The sequence below is a fragment of the Bidens hawaiensis genome, unplaced genomic scaffold, assembly GCF_021521415.1.
Source record: "Bidens hawaiensis isolate Kalapana, Puna unplaced genomic scaffold, B.hawaiensis_p1.1 tig00020557_1, whole genome shotgun sequence".
Classification (NCBI taxonomy): Eukaryota; Viridiplantae; Streptophyta; class Magnoliopsida; order Asterales; family Asteraceae; genus Bidens; species Bidens hawaiensis.
In genome coordinates, this window is record NW_027493148.1 from 130,414 (window position 1) to 144,834 (window position 14,421).

The window sequence follows — 14,421 nt, forward strand, 5'->3', positions numbered from 1 at the left end:
AAATCTAAAACCAGTTACAAATAAATATTATAAGTAATAACAATAACTATAATTATTAAATAATGGTAATAATAAAATTAATCCTAACAATAATAATAATAATAATAAATATAATAATTATAATAATAAATTCTAACACTAATAATAATAATTATTATTATTATAAATAATACTAATAATAATAATACTAAAACAAAAAATATGATGTCTTACATTATTTGTTTTATACGAAACCGTCGGCTTGCGTATATAATCATCATCATAATTATCTTCATCATCTGGGTTCCCACCAACATGTTCATTTCCCTCGTTATACCGTGAAACTTCTACTGGTACGTGGTACGAAGAAGACGACTGGGCTCCATAATCCGATCCGCCAATAGGTAACTTGTACATTGGCTCACCGTAAAATTGTTCAGGTTGGCTCTCGTAAGCGAAATACTCCTGAAAAACATAATGGTAACATGTATTAGTTAAAAATCAAATGACGACTTTATATTAAACGTATATTACCTGGTTTAAATTTGGTAACCCGGGTGTGTTAGGCTGATCATAAGACTGTTCAGGTCGACTATCGTAATGGTGATACTCCTGAAAAACGTAATGGTAACATATCTTAGTTATAAACAAACTAACAAATTTATATTATATCAATATACAACGAAACCTGGTTCAAATCAGGTAATCCCGACGAGTTAGGCTGATCGTTAGGCGCGTATCCCGGCTCTTCCTTGTTGTCAGGAAACAAATTGTCGAACCACCACATTATATTTTTTTGGTTTTGATTCTTGAAAGGGGATAGTGAATTATGTGTGCATGTATTTGTGTATGATATTATATATATAATATAGAGAAGAAAGGAGGAGCCGTATGGCTTAATTATTCAAATTGAACCTATATGGCTCGTATTGTATAATACGCGGCATATAGATACTGAACTTATATGCCCCGTATTACACTATACGCCCCATATTAAGTATAGCATAAAAGACAAACACCCCTTAATATGGGGCGTATTGCACTATACGCCCCATATTAAAGGGTGTATGGGGTGTGCCTAGTACAACCCATTTAAATTTACTATCTATTATTTTTATATAAATAAATAAATATATTTATATATATATATATTATTTATGACGTCATCCGGGTCACACACCGGTCCGCCCTCCCGTGTCGGTCCGACCTTTGACCCGGTAAGACGCCCGTATCAACGTCCGGGCCGGGTCTGAAAACATTGCTCTTAATTGAGTTGACAAGAAATCACTAGAAAAAAAACCTAATCCGGGAACCTCACATGCGGACCCACACACTAGATCCTGGACCATAGACTGACCAAAAATAACTTGCCCGGGTCTTGGACCATTATATGACAAAAAGAAAGGCCATTTTACGGTCTCGGACTACGGTTTGCTTGGAAAGTTGCCACCTAGGGGTTTGGTGGTCCGGTTAGATGATTGGCACAAGCCGATTGACTGACACAGGTAGGATTCTAATAATTCGGGCAACAACCACGATTTCAAACCCTGAAAACATCAAAAGTGAAAACGAATGATATGTGACATTAATAGTGAAATCAAATCCTTAATAATAGCATTAATTTTCTGAAAAGTTATGAAAACCTTCATAGTTCTAACATCTAAGCTTTCTTTTATTCAACCCATCGGTCATAGGAATTCTCCAAGACTCCAAACGATTACTTAATTGAATAATCGAATGTTAGGTTGTTTGCAAACGATAACAAAAGCAAACCAGGCCTATCATGTGTAGTGAGTACTGGGTGAATGTACGGCCCAATAGGTTTCAAGTTAGGGACTGTTTGGTATACCTCTTAATGGTACATAACTTCTTAATGGTAGAGTTAACCTTAAGTCTGAATGGTTAAGATGCTACCTTTTAATGGTAACTCTTAGCTATTCAGATTTATGGCTACCTCTTAATCATTAACGCCTTATTCTTGAGGTTTTTAACCAAGGAAAGAAAAGAAATGAGAGGGAATGATAAGAAAGAGAAGGGAAAGGAAGGTAATTATTTTTAATTAGGTGTGTTATTGAGTTTGAAGGAAATTGAAGGAAAGGAAATGATAACTTATTGGGAAAAAACTTATCCTTATTAATCATCTCATTTTTGAGAGGATAACTTATTGGAAAAAACATCAATTTAATCCCTCCTAACCACTCCTACTCCTTTCCTTTCCATCCTAAAAAAAAAAACTCAAGAACACTCATTTTTTTAATTATCCTTAGTTTTCCTTTCATTTCCCTCCTTTAAAAAACTCAAGAACAAGGCGTAAGAGGTTATGAACCATTAAGAGGTAGCATCTTAATGACCATTAAGAGGCTACCAAACAGTCCCTTAATAAACTAAGCTGTGGAACTCCAACTAGACAACTAGTTTCTTATGTCTTATCGTGGCCGATCAATGATACACATAATAAACTCTGGTTATTTGGTACCATATCGTATCGTTTGTTCGATTTGAGATTTTATTTGTTCGTATCCAAAATATGAACTGAATCGAATTCAATAAGGTTCAAACTCTAGTGAATGCCTTCTTTCTATTTCAACTTTTACAATTATAAAATTATTGAATTCGATTGGGTAAATTTTCAACTAGATTAGGCTAAAGGATAAAACTTAGTTATTTGGTTTATTTGGGCTGTTCGGTTTGTTCAAAATCAGTTTTTGCGAGGTTTAAAATAAAACCGATCTGAAAAAATAACTTGAAATTCAGTTTGATTTTAATTAGTTTCATGAGCACACCTAAGTGTGAGAAAGTATAAAGTTTCGTTCGTTTGATTCACATGAAGGAAAGATGTAAACAAAACTAAACTATACAGAAAATCTAAAATCATGGTGGACTAATATTCGCATAAAAGACTTGATTTATTATGAACTATAATATACTTATGGATTCAAATATAAATACATCTTTATATTTAGTGTGACTATGAGTAATACTTGTTCAATTAGCGAATTATATTACACTTGGTGTAACAATATTCGTTACTTTACTATGTGGTGGGTTATTTGAAAGACTAGAAAAAAGACGATTCTGAAGCGTGCGACTTGAAGATGAAGCTTGCTTTCGAGTTTATTTTACATTTCTCGTTTCATTGGATCTAAGACCCTTTTATTTTCCTGTAACTTTGTTTTTTGTTGCTTAGTTTTTTTGAACAAGCTCTGTGAGTTTTATAAATCTATATCGTTTAGAAAAAGAAATTCCAACTCATTTCCAACCATACATGTAATATTAACTTTACAATTCTGATTGTGTAAGATTTAACTAATATGTTGTTGAAGTAAGAAGACGATAGACAAGAGATTTAAAGCAACAAAATTCCTTTAGAAAGAGAATATAACATGGCATATACCTCACAAGAGTCCAAAGGCCATATCCATCTATAAAGCATCACCTTTATCTTGTTCTTCACAAACAAATCGAATTATTACTCCAAGAATCTCACTCATCAAGAACCATTGCACACATACAAGAATATCCATGGCATAAACGGATCAAACTACCGTAATTGTAACTCTTTGTTTTTATAAACCGTAAGGGTTTTGAACCATAGTTGCGTGAGTAATAAACGAAGTAGTTGTAGGGCTTCTCTCCTTTGGCAAACAATTATTTAAACCCTAATTCAAGTTTTCACTTGTGGTGTATGCATGAATCGAGGGTTTAAGAAGTTATATGCCAAAGGAGAGTTGCCCTGCTGCTAGTTTGTTTAATTTTAATTATAACTCGAATGCTTTTATAGGCTTCAATGGGTGTGCTAATTAAGGTATGATTGTATGTCATTTTACTATATTTTTTCATTTGTGTTAGGTCACCAAAATTCTCAAGCTCCTGATTTCTTTTACACGCATGAGACACTTTTAATTCCTCAAAGAACTGTTATATATTACCATAGTTTGAATCGAACGTGGAGTTGATTCACACGTTACCCTTCGTCCTAAATCAATGCTTCGTATGATATATAGGGAGACATTCATATCAAAACCCAAAAAGGTTGAGAACGGCGAAGCCCGCATAATGCACTTGTACATTTTGTTTTAAGTGCTAAACAATAGTATACGTAAGGCGGGTACATAACCCGCCTACCCACTATTTCATTAATCATTAATGCATTTGGTATGCTTGATTAGCTTAAATAAACGCTATTTTTAACTTTTTATAGCCTAATTTAAAAAGATTCAATCTTTTAAGCGCAACTCTCCATCATTAATTAGTCAATTTAGTATCAAGACCTTTTCTTTGTTCTTGGTTCTAAAAATCTAACCAAATTGAGCCAAAAGCGAGCTTCCATTTCTAAACTGAAGCTCAAGTTTTCACATCAGTTTAAAATTCAAGCCGAATTTGAGCTAGCCCTGGCAAAGCTTGGCTCGAGAACAACTCTAGCTACACATGTTAAGAACTTATGCATCACCTTTTTAGTCGTGTATCACACCTATACTCATTAATGCATATGTAAAAGCTATAATGTTGCATGTTGAACAATGGAGTTGGGCTTCTAATACACCAATAATCTTTAACCATTGTCCAGTTACAAGTACAGCCCGTTAACCAATAATGTGAGATACTTCACAAAATCATGTGTCTTCACTTAAATGAGTAGTTGATCAAACAAATCATGAACAACAAATAATCTTGTAATTCAGTGTGCTTTTTACCAAACCTCATCGTATCACATTATTTCTCTCTCCGTATACGTTTTTTTATACATATGGTTCAAATGGCGAGATTGCTTATATGATCGGTCTTTATATAGTAGCTAACTGAACGATACATGGGTTTTTGTCACATTGTTAACGAATATCCGTCAGTTAACTACTAGCAAAGAAACGTCTTCTAATACTATGCGGGTAATGGTGATATTATGAATTTGAAGCTTTAAACATACAACACGGTTTTCAGATTGGCTCAACTAGGTTTTCACTTTTCAACTTGTTTTTCCTTCTTGGCGCGACTCGGTTGCTTCTAACACAACCGGGGTTTGTAAAATCATAGATCTCGGTTAGGTTTCTTTTAGCCATTAATTTCTACGGAGATTGGGAGGAGTTCATCAAGTATGCATGGTTATGGAGTTTGGGATGTTAACCGCTTTCTCATACCGACTTATTTTTGTGACAAGTTTAACGGGTTCATAAGATATGAAGAAATAGGCATCTGTATGTGTAAGCTGTGAAGTGCATGCATTGTCATAGTATTTTAGCAGTTCCTTTACCCGTAGACATTACATATACTGGGAAGGTAGAGGAACTGATACAATACTATGATATTGTAGGCACTTAAATCATTACTATGGTTGTTCATCATGCTATTCTATTTATAATAACCCAAAATCAAATCTAACCGATTTCGAATACTAAATTCGAATTTCGGGTTTTTGTTTCGAAATATTAATTCGAATGTGAGTCAATTTCGGATATAGGTGTCCCAAACCGATTCTATTCAGATAACCTGAATTCACATTTTTTATATATATTTTCTATAACATGCTTATGGTTTTATAGTTGGATTTCAAAATAAAATGGCACGTTAAGTTTTTAAACGTTTTGATAATTAGGAATGTTTTATTTTATTTTCTAAATTTATTTTAGTCAAATAGATTTGACCCTCGAGTAAGTTTATTTCAAATTCAATTTTAAATTTTCAAATTCGAACAACCCGAATTCGAATAGATGAACATTCTAGCACTTACCCATATGAACGCCTATTTCTTCATATTTTACAAACTCACGAAAAGACACAACCCGAATGCGTCAACAGGTCAGGCTACGGTTGAAGAACTCATCTTGTCAATCACACACGATTGCGGATTGACACCCCCTACAACTTAAACAGCAAAAACACTCTTCTTTAAATAGCAAAAACACTCTTCTTTAAATCATCTTCTTTAAATCATTTTCTTTCGTAATTGGTGTATTTTATTTCTTTTTTATTTAGTATAGTTTTAGTTTCATAAACTTAGTTAAAGTAATGGATGGAAAGATCTTCATAATAGAAAATGAGATTGCATAGTTGAAAGCAACAAATAAATTTAACAAACTTAATTTCATGTACTTTAATTTTTTGTTCTTATATTTTATTTCAAATACCAAACTCAGGTTTATATATTTGGATTGAATCAACCATCCCTTTTAATATCAACGGGCTATAACAGTAACTTAATCATAGTTTGGTTTCCAAAACATCAATTTAAAAGGATAAAAAAGTGATAAATTGATGAAAATGAAAGATTTCGAATTTTTTTTAATGATTACAGCATCACATACGTTTTTCTCGTGAATAATAAATTAATAATATACGAAATTATAAACAAATTAGACAGACAACCCGATCCACAAGAAACACCATAACAAATTACTATTTTATATCCACTAGACAAACTAATCCATCAGCATAACAAATTACTATATTATTTACTAAAAACTGTTTTACTCAATTCGACTGTCCCTCGTTGTTTAACTAGAAATAAAAGTAAAAAAGTGCAGGACTCTTATTCAAGTAGAAAGTGAGTTTTAACTGATTCATCTTTTAAATATTATGAAATAAAAGTAAAAAAAGTGAGTGTGTAAATTATTAATGAAGAGAAGTGGACCCCATCACTCAAAGTGATATCACCGGTTAATGGGGTGCCCCCCCCCCCCCCCTATTTGGTGCCCCTCTTAACCATGGCGGCATGGTGTTAACAGCCGATGTGGCAGGCTGGTGGGTTAGTCCACAACGAATAGTCTTAGAGTTGAAAGTTGAAACCATATATCCTATACTACATAAACCGAATTAATACCTGAAAAAATTTAACATGACCAAATGAGAGTCAACCTATCATTTCCAACAACATTATTCGTAACCAAAACAATTCGAAAATACAACACAACACGAAAAATTCACTATATGGTAAACAAATCGAATCCTCGTCGTACCCATAATATTTCAACATACAACAATAATATCATCGCAAACTTGAATACACTTAGGCTGCAACGGGAGTCTTCCTGTTTGGCTCAAACACGTACTTCACAAGCGATTCTTTGATGGATAAGAGCTCCGGAAACTCGGTCTTCAACTTGGTTGTATCAAGCTCGTTGTTGCTTCTCGGTGCAATGATCACTTTTGCTTGCTCCTCAAGATTGAAGTTCTTCCATGTGAAAGAGGGGTCAATGTAGTCACGGTACAAATCCAAGACCTCGTTGTGGCTAATACAACCAGGGTTTGTGAAGTTGTAGATCCCGGTTAGGTTTCTTTTAGCCATTTCTACAGAGATTGGGAGGAGTTCATCGAGAATTGTCATGGAGTTCGAGATGTTGACCACTTTCTCGTAACGGCTGATTTTGGTTATGAAGTTTCGTGGGTTTGTGAGATCGGAAGAAATAGGCATCCGCACGCGTAATGTGCATACATTATCATAGTTTTTGAGCAATTCTTCTACCTGCATATGTTACAAATACATTATCAAGATTTCATATTCACCATATTTTTATAAATAAAATAACATAAAAAGTTTTTTAGAAGGGTCATTGCTAAAAGTTTAATGAAAAAGGAATCTTGAAGTATGTACCAACTACCAAGTTGCCTGACAATTTTGTCACATTGCTACTTTTATTTCATGGGTCCAAAAACATAGGTCACATGTAAGTAAAAAGTAGAATAAACTAATGAAAGTTTAGAATTTTCTTAAAATGCAGAAATACTTTTGGAGTTTAGACCCACCAGATTTAATATAACAAATATTAAAAAAATTGCATACAAACACAAAATCATCAAATGGTTACTAATGTTTAAAAGAAAGGGAATTATAGTAGTTGCATCATTTGCTTTCAACAAACACTGTATGGGTCCCACAGTTATAAAAACATGGACACGTGATATGAGACAATATGGTATGGACCAACAAAAGCTTAGATCTAGCACATGGGTGTCATTGCACAGCTCTTCAACATTGTACTGAAGTAAACAAACACATCAAGTCATTTTAACACATCAAGATCTTAGATCCAACATTGTCCTAAAGTTTGAGAAATCTATGGCTTCACTCATAAGTGGGCCCCAAATAAAGAACATAAAATAGTAATTAAAGCTATAGAATTTTTATGCACACCCCATTTCACAGAAAAATATCAAAAAGTCAAAACACAAAATTAACAAATGTTTAGCACAAATCTTCAAGATCATACAAATCTAAATAAAATTAATATCTTGAAATAAATAACTACATATTTGACTTTTACTCTTAATTTTGTGAGGCCCATAGTCATAAATAATCCATAAAGATTAAGACCCATAAAATTAGGAAAACTGTTTTATTATTCCACAAACCATTGATAGCTAAAATTTGTTTAGAAATGCATAGATCTAGAGGTGCAAACCAACTGAAGCAGCTCGTTAGCTTCTTGAGATCGTCTCATTAAAAGCTCGAATTGAGCAAAGCCTAAATGAGCTCAAGCTTTAAAATAAGCTGGTTTCATAAATGAGCTGAGCATAAACGAATCCGAGCCGGAAAATAAGCTTGTTCGATAAACAGGCCTACTTGTGAACCTAAACGAGTATATTAATAATAAAACTTTATTTAAATAATTAATCATATATTTATATAACAATAATTATTATTCATAAAAAAACTAAATATATATATATATGATGATTACAAAAAATATAAAAAAATTAAAAAAAAGTATAAAAATTGCCTAATAAATAAAAATCGATCTCGACCCTGATCCAAGCTCAGGCTTGAAAAAACAAAATAAAAATAAAATCTTGAATCAAAATATAAAAACCACAACTTTATTAAAAATGAAAACCCTTACCATAGCTTTGGTCTTGGAGTAAAACGACCCAACGAAATTCGGAGTATCCTCTTCTTTAAACCCGACACCCGACCCGAGTTGATGCTCCGAATCATACTCAAATATACACCCAGTCGCATAATTAATCAACACCAACCCTCTTTCCCTGCACACGTCAGCAAGCGTCAGCGTCCCGACAACGTTCGTCCTAATAGTCTCCACCTTATGCGACTCGCACCAGTCAACGTTCGGCCGGCCGGTCACTCCGGCAGCATTAAAAACATGTGTGGGGTGTACGGAGTCTATGTCGGCGATTAGGGTCTCACGGGACTCTAATCGGCCGGACCCGTAGGTGTAGTTGATGGACTGGGATTGGCAGATTTGGCCGAGTAGACCGCCGATCCAGCCGGTCCGTCCGGCCGTAGATGAGGAAGTGGAGTGGGGTGGGTTGTGAGCCGTTGGATTGGGTGACCATATGGAGTGAGTGAGGGGTTGGTGAGGGTTATTGTGTGGGTTTAATAGGTGTGAGACTTTGGATTAGTGGGGAAGGAAGGAGATGTGCCAGCTGTTCATTTTATTAAGTTTATATTTGTTATACGAGGAAATGTTTCGTGATTAGTTTTTTAACAGCATCTGCAATAACAAGTTTTTATATCATCTGTATGTATTTTATGTTACGTGGCATCAAGTCAGCATTACAACATTTTATAAAAAATAAGTGTAGTGGTGAAATGCCTACAACACTCTTACAGTCATTAATTATTTTTCTCTCACACACACAAAACGCCTCCATCACATGGTGTACACCAAGTTCATCACTAAAATGATATCCCAAAGGCACCACGGTGGGTGTGCCTTGACGTTTTGGCCCAAAACACCATTCACAATTTGCCGAGTATGCTCGGTCTTAAAGGGTAGATATGACAAGTGACACATAGCCAACTAATAATCATTTTTCTCTTTATTGACCTGCTCACAATTTTTCGTTGGGGTTGTTTTTGATAGTTTTGGGGGAAGAACTAATCTTTACCCTCTTTCATCTACCTCACAACTTTTTTCATCACATCATCTCTCCTAAAAAATACCATTAAAAACATTTTAATGTGGTATGTGGATGCTCTAGATTTAAGTTTTGTTTGGATATTACTTTTTTATTATTTACTGATTAGTTGTTTGAATACTTTAAAAGGGAGAATGACTATTAATGGGTATTACTCATGCATCGATCAGTCTTACACGACCACTTTTATATACCTTAGGTACTCACAAACCACAAAATTACTGACAACACATACCCACATATACCTTATGACTTTTTGTTTTTATTTCAAATAAATTAAACAATTAAAAGTAATTGAAATTAAAATTTCATTTATATAAAAAAATATTACATAATTTAAAACCAGAGAAATGAAATATGACAGTTCAAACAAAAAAATAAACTACGGAAATTTACACTAAATAATGTCTTTTCATGATCACGTCGAATGATTTTTTAGAAATGCTCGATGATGTAGTGTCATCCTCTTTGGCTTGCTTGATGAAATATTTTAAAAAGTTTTATGCTACTATCATTTGAAAAAAAAATAATCGCTCAACAATATAAATATCACGAGATCATCGTTTGAGAAATTAGCCATTAAGGATTTAAATAAATAAAAATAACGAAAAGTTTGAGTGAATAAAAATGATGAAGGGTTGGTGGTATTTATATTATATAATAAAGAGTGATAAATCAATTATTAGTTCATTTAATTCTCCAAACACATGAAAGTAATCAATTTTATATGGCAAATACTTGCAATATAATGAAGCCATACACCATACCTGTATGGATGCCCCATCTTCTCTAAGATAGGAGTCGATGCGTAGAAGAAAGCTTAAATTATCCCCATTCACAAACCAACCGAACACAATCTTTATTATAAAATTAATTTCTTTCATTTCCACCTACCCAATCCAAACAAACCAAACTTTTCACACTAATTAGCAACCCAACCTACACTTTTTTTTTTGTTAGATAAATATTATTTATATTTATTGTTTTTGTTATTAAAAATGACTAGTGCTATAAAAAAATAATAACTTTATTTCAAAATTAAAAATATATTTAATTTAAAAATATTTACAAAAAAATTAAAAGATATTTATATTCATCAAGCATACTTAATTTTATTTAATATTAAAAAATATATTTTTTACAAACTCTGTTTTTAATAAAATTTATAGCGATGTGTTCACAAAAAATGACTGAACAAGACTATATTTTTATATTTTCTTAAAACTTAATTATTGAAAGTTATTAGAAAAAGAAAATATTATAGTTAAAACTTAAGTATGAAAGAAAAAGTAAAAAAAAATTAAAAACATATCCATTAAAATGTTGGCAAGTGACAGTGGATGGGTTTGCAAATTGGTTTGCTACATCAAACGGTTTGATCAATTTTGTTTACTTTTTAATTTTCGTTTTTTCCAAATAATGAAACAAGCCATTAATGGTTTGTTGATAAGAGTGGTATTATAGGAGAGAGAGGGTTTCAATATTTGTAGGATAAAATTGCTTTATTTCTTAACATTTATATAAAATTTAAACTTTTTATTTGAACCTAACTCGTAAAATACCGATATATATGGCATCATGGACAAAAAAAACAATCATATTTAAAGTCCGCATGCTAAAGCTAAGACACAAAAAGTGTCATTCCATATAAATTATTAACTTTATTCTTATATCTTCACAGCTTCTATCATGGATAGTGGCATAGTGCCATTGGAAATATGTAATCGAACAATTTCTACGTAATCCGCTTCTACAAGTGTTAAATGTTTTTTTTAATTTATATTGCATGCCGGTAACCATACTGATACCGTAACAAATCAAATCAATTTTTGTCTACTTCAAAACAAAAGCTGTCAAAATACTTAAACCCATATTCAATTTAATAATGCATATTTGATTAGTATATATAATTTTGTAATGCACATTTTAATTTATTACATAAGTGTATGTTTAATTGAAGATAATGGAATAAGCGGGAATGGAATGAGAGAAGTAATGGAATGGACAAAGAATGAAAAGGATCACTACCATTTCTTTGTCTAGTTAAGTTAACTTATGAGAATCACCTAAGTCGTTTTCTGGATCGAATATTGACCGGTTTCGACGAGTGTCTTCTGTAACTCGTCTAAAATTACCCAATTAGAACCTTCCGGTGCCGAGGCACGTCCCATATCTGTGGGAGTACGGCCAGCCGGTGCTGTAACATTTTCTAGGGTGAAACCCTCAGGTGTTACCTCAGTGATTCGTGACCCTGGAGCAGTAACACGTTCAAGAGCACGACCACTTGGAGTCGTGATGCGTGCAAAAACACTAAGACCCGGAGGTACTTCTGTGTTAGTTACACGTGAATCGGGTGCAGGAGTTCCCGTCGGCCCTTCAGGAAGGTTACTCGTATCAAACGAACCAAAAAACCAACGAAAATTAATGTTGTTCTAACAAAAACACGGATGGCGCCAATGAAGAAACACGGATCCACTCCCCGGGTATGGGTCCTGGATCCAATGAGTCAACAGGGTATAATATGATAACCACTACTATGATATGAGTACCACTTCCCAAAGTCCAGTGACTAGAACCTGCAAAACAAACACCGTGAGTCTCGTTACAGGAAGGACAAGAGGGGGGGTCTTCCTGTAACCACCATCCGACGTGAGAATCAGTAACGTTCGTAATGAAGAAAGTACTGAAGTACAGAGACTAAGTGTAGTCAGAATGTAGGTGAGTGAATGAATACCTCATGCTGATTGAGAAGGTATTTATTGCCGAAGGGTGTGGGAAGATGATTGGGCCAGCTGTCCTTTAAGAAGATACTTACATAACCGTCTGGACACGTGTCCTTATGTGACTGGTTCAGTTTATACGTTGCATGTGCATGTATAACAATCCGGACACGTGTCTCTTTATCATTGGTTAACAGGGGAATATTGGCCATGTGCACGGTTATAACGACCTTGCCAGGTGTTACCAGTTGATTGGCCGAAAGATCACGTATCGCTCGATAAAGCATCTTGGTAAATCTTCTAGAATGGTAATTGATCATTGACAGCTGTCCCGGAGCCTTACCTCGTGGTCATTTACGCGGAAGGTTATTTCTTCTTGCGGGTGACTTTTGAGGGTGCTATGATGCTTCCGCATGTGCTTTGGGGGTGTTTCTTCCTCGACTGGTTATGCGGATGGTTTGTGCGTCCTGCGGGTGCCTTATGAGGGACTTTCGGTTGACCCGCGGGGATTACTCGAGGGTATTTGGGTCTTTTTGGTGCCCTACCTCTATAAGTCCCCCCAGTCCAGTGTTTCTTCCGTGTGAAGTATTTTATGCGGGTGAAATACTGGACTCTATGTGGATTTGGGGGTTTTTGACTCTATAGGTTGGTAAGAAATATCTTTTGTTGGTTGTGGATAATCATGAAAAATGACAAGTTGACCACTCGCAGGCACGTGTGCAGGTGACAGAACGTCTTTGACGACTGTTACTGTACCCGACTGTACAACTTTTCTCTTTTTCGAATTTCCCGCGTGACGTGGCGATTATCTACTGGGTTTCCTTTTCTCTCTCCACTGTCTGTATCTCATCGCATTAATTGCGGCGGGTATAAATACGTGGAGTTAACTTCTTTTGGAAGCTTTATCGTCTTTGCATTCTCATTATTTTTCATCTATCTTTCTCTGAAATTCTCTGCATATTCCTCTGATTTTATACTTGTATCAGTCATTTTGCGTTTATGACTAGTACGATGGCAGAGGTTGACGAGATAGAAGTGCAATGGGACCAAGGTGAGTATCAAAAGCTTATTGAGACGTATGGCATTCCGCCTGAGTGGGGACCGGAGTTCCCTGTTGCTGGGTCTATTGCCAGTTTCCCACCTCCCAGGAAGATGGCCTTATATGTTGACTATTTTACATTAGGGAACTTCTGTCTTCCCGTTACGAAGTTTTTTATGAAGGTGGTAAAGGCGTTTGGGATTCACTTGTCTCAACTTCACCCGCGTGCTGTCATGCGGATTCGCCATTTCGAGTTCATATGTATGGCTTAAGAGGTGGTACCTCGGTTGGACCAATTCGCCGTGTTTTACAAGATGACCCGACGGAACGGGTGGTTCTCTTGCCATTCGTCTGCTGATAGAGCTTTTGGTCAAGAGGTCGAGATGATATCCAAAGACTGGAAGAAGAAGTTCTTCTGGATATCGGAGAGCGTGGTTCCGGGAACCATGCTTCGTCGGTCGAGTAATGAGCCTTTGATTGACTTAAAACCGGCTGCGCATGAGAACCGTGATTGGTTCCGGAAATTGACTGTCCCGCTGACACCGATGCGGGTACTTCCCGAGGAGGCCCTTGTCTGGGCAGGGATGAGCCGTCTGTGGCCTACTCCTGATATGGAGCCCGTTTTTGTTGAACCAAACGGCCGTAAGTTTTTGCTAGTTTTCTCTGTGTGATCTTCCAAAGCTTCTGTTGCTCTAACTCTTGCGTTTGTTTCCAGGGTTTGGATCTATGCTCAACGCCTTATATGATGACAAGGGATGTGTCGGAAAAACCATCCGCGATGTTAAGCAAGTGTCCGTTATGGAGAGGAATGCT

At 35.1% G+C, this 14,421-nt stretch overlaps 1 pseudogene across 1 annotated transcript; it reads right to left on the reverse strand.

Moving 5' to 3' along the window:
• Positions 1 to 6,809: 6,809 nt before the first annotated feature.
• LOC143561130 (bifunctional dTDP-4-dehydrorhamnose 3,5-epimerase/dTDP-4-dehydrorhamnose reductase-like) lies at positions 6,810 to 9,264 on the reverse strand (annotated as a pseudogene). The gene is made up of 2 exons (XR_013140242.1): positions 8,811 to 9,264; positions 6,810 to 7,435 (listed from the first exon to the last, which is right to left on the reverse strand). The product of XR_013140242.1 is annotated as a bifunctional dTDP-4-dehydrorhamnose 3,5-epimerase/dTDP-4-dehydrorhamnose reductase-like (transcript).
• Positions 9,265 to 14,421: the final 5,157 nt, after the last annotated feature.